Source organism: Pyxicephalus adspersus, chromosome 1 (assembly GCF_032062135.1).
Source record: "Pyxicephalus adspersus chromosome 1, UCB_Pads_2.0, whole genome shotgun sequence".
NCBI lineage: Eukaryota > Metazoa > Chordata > Amphibia > Anura > Pyxicephalidae > Pyxicephalus > Pyxicephalus adspersus.
The window spans coordinates 4,055,101-4,058,803 of record NC_092858.1 but is presented as its reverse complement, the minus strand read 5'-3'; positions in this window follow the sequence as shown (position 1 = coordinate 4,058,803).

Sequence of the window (3,703 nt, the reverse complement as noted above, 5' to 3'; positions counted from 1 at the left end):
TTTCCCAGCACACGATTGCCCCTGGGACTTAATGCACAAGAAATGGTGTCTGGAGAAGAGCTAGCAGAGGACCAGGAGCCCACAGATTAGGCAGTACAAGTGGCAACAGGTCCACCTGATGAGGTACAAAGGGAGTAGCACAAGCAGAGTCAGGGTCACAGGCAAGAGGTCTGTCCGGGTTGCGTACAATCGATAGGCCAGGAACAGGTGATGGTCAGCATTGTCAAAAACCACGATCCTCACTCCAGCAGAGATCAGCCCAGCTAAACGCAATAAAAGGCACAAATCAGTGGGAGCAGAGAGGTTATAAAGTCCCAGCAACCAATCAGAAACCACTCTGCTCAGCATGATCCCCTTCAGCTGCACAGTCTCAGAGCAGGGGATGCATAGGAACCATTCACATCCAAAGGGAAGCCGGGGATGCCACAGACTGCAGAGCAGAGGACTGACAGCTATTTACCTGATCTTCCCTGCTGCTGATGAAGATTTAGCTCAGTCCTGTGGCGGCCAACAGCATGGGATCACTGGCTGGATAAATGTCTTCTAACAAATGCATAGAAAGTCCACAAACAGAATGTGTAACCTTTCTGGCCAATGATGAGTTTATTTAGATTAAAGTTTGGGTGCCCAGATACCCCATGTGTATTCTGCAGTGTAACTCTGTATGTCTGTAGCTTTAGCACAAATCTGTTCCATTACAACATACTATGCATGTTGTAATGCATTGAGTGTTGTTGCTTTTGTTTGCATGAAATTTGTGTGCCATGGAGCTAGGACATATGTTAAGTTTAAAACCTGTACCCTCATTTTAATATTTGTGCACATTGTTTTATTATGTCCCCTTACTGCTGACTTCCATCTGTAGACCCTCATTGGCTTTTCTGTGTGTATAATTCACATTTCTCACTGTCTGCTTGCAGCACAGGCTTGTTTGTATACTTAAAGTATTATTTAGTATGTGGGTGGTTCTTATTTCTCTATAGCAAACTCTGGCCCTATACATTCTCCTGTGTATGCCTTCCCAGTGTGTTTGCATACAATATTTGGGGTACATTTTATTCTATAAATATTTTGCCTTGCATAGACCTTGGGTCACCCATTGGTCCCAAGAGGCAAAGATCATCTTTCAGAACGTATAAGCAGCCCTGTATGGTTGCCCTATATCAATTACTCCCAAAGTTTATCCGCACCTTGTAATGCGGACTGATGCATCACATGTGGGTTTAGGAGCAGTCTTGGCACAATGGCAAATGAGGAGAAATACCTGGTGAATTTTTTTAGTAGGAAAGCTGGCCCATGCAGAATGGAAGTCTACCATAACAGCATGGCCATCAAGTGAACTTTGGAACGCCTAAGGTATTACTTATTTGAGCAGGGGTTCAGACTCGTGACAGATTATGGCTTTTGAATTGGATGGCCTAAAGTAAAGAGAAAAGAGTCATCCACTGGTTTTCTATATAACAAAATTTCGGGTTTACAGGCCATCAATATAAGTCCTCTGTCCAGAGTCTAAAGTCTGTTTGCCCAGGGTGCTTAATCTCACAAGTTTATGCAGGGTGAAATATAACATAATAGCTGGAAAATGGTGCATGGGGTATGCAACAGTGTCTGATGAGTAAATGGTTGGGAGGCATTTATTTTGTAGTCATGTTTTCTAAACTATCATCCCTCTGAGTTCTTCTCTGGGACTTCGGCTCAAAGTTTGGGTCTGGGTCCGGGTACCCAAAATCATAAAGTTCGGTATGGACCCGAACTTTACAGTTAGGGTTTGCTCAACACTAATATTAATGGTTAATGGGTATGGAAGAGCGAACACTTGGAAGTTTGGGTTTGCCGGGTTCGCCCGAACTTCAGCTCAAAGTTCGCGTTCAGGTCCGGGTACCGTACGGACCCGAACTTTACAGTTCAGGTTCGCTCAACACTAGTCTTGATGTCAGATATGACCCGAAAACCTTCAGGGGACATATGGAGTCTGGGATTGTAATGACATTGAGCATGATTCTTTATATTTTTATATAATTTGTCCCATTCACACTGACCATTTGCTCCGTGTGAAATTTTACTACAAAAATCAAATTGACAACTTTTAAACTTCTCATGATTTCAGCACATGAGGGGAAACACCAGGGCAATAAACAGTGACAACAGACTAAACCGCAGAGAGTGCCGGCGTTTGTCCTGCATGTTGGGGGAGATTTATACATTCATGGCAAGAGATCAGAATCATCTCACTGCTTTGTGATAGACACGGTCTCCCAATTTCATAGACAGATCTCGTATTCCACAAACACCAAGAGATCATGATACAAAGTTTGGACAATTCTCCAAAGTGTGGAACCTTTGCAGTATTATTAGCTCTCCTAAACCCTATCCGGAGCTGTTCCTGGCTTACTTTTTGGTCCAGTGGTGGTAGTCCTTCTTAGGCAAGATGATGCTTCAATACTTTGCCCATTTTTTGGCCATTAGGGTAAACCATCTGGGGGGCTGGGGCTTTGGTGAGTTGGGGGATTGAAAGAATGTCAAAAGGTTGTTCATTTTTTGTAGAAGAATCCAACGTCCTGCAATGTTTGTTGTAAACACTTATGCATTATAATCTGCTCCAACCATAAAACTCTGTTGGAGCCAAAATATACAATGCCTGGAATGTCATACGAGCACGTTGCTTAGTGTTTTGTAATATACACAGAAATATTTCTAATCCTTGATAATACACAGTCAAGTCTCTACAGAAAATAACACTTTCATTCTTCCAAAGGTCATCAGTCCAACGTAAGGATTGCCTTTCTAAAGAAAGAAGTTCATTGCAAGATAAGAGCAAACAAGAGTTATATGAGTATATTAAACGATTTGTTTTGTTCTTAACACTCCAGGTCGTAAGACGTTTATTTCAAGCATCCTTGGAACACACTGAGTATTGTGCTTCTAAATCTCAACTTTCACTTTGCCATGGCTTGATTCATTCCTGAGATATTACATCATATCAGTGTAAGATAACATTTTTTCAACAAGATTCTGTGCAAACACATTTCTTGGGAAAGGCAATCAGATAATTGGACTGGTGACCTTTGGAAGTATTATTCATTATTTTCACAAGAAGCATGCCCACTGTGTAAAGCTACGTACACACTTCCAATTATTATCGTTGGAAAACGAACGACGAACGTTCATGCACGATATCTACGAACGATCGTTCAATTGGAACGATAAAAATTGAAAGTGTGTACGCACCTTAAATTGGCAATTATGTTAGCTGGTGCCGGCAACATTGACATTTATTGGTGATCATAAGGGGCATTACGGCTTCTGACAATCAGGGCTAGCTAATTGCCTAAATGGCCAATTGTCCAAGGCTACCAATGTCCTAATTATTAGAATAGCAAGGTGCAGGGTAGTGTTGGTCTAATATCTTACTATTCCATTCGACAGCTATTCATTGGTATAGTTAGATATTGTTCGGGTGATTGAACGCCGAATTCAAACACCATTGAAGTATTTTTCTGGACTATTAAGAGCTGCATGAGCAATAAGATTGCTCTTGCAGCCCTTTACTAGTTGTATGTGTTCTTGGATAGAGTTTCTCTATCCAAGAACACAGGGCGCTAGATGTGATAAATGGGGAAACAGCTGTGACTGCAAAGTTCCCACAGTCATGTGACCGTGGGAACTGAACTGCAGATGAATTCTGCAGTTTCCCTATGATCCC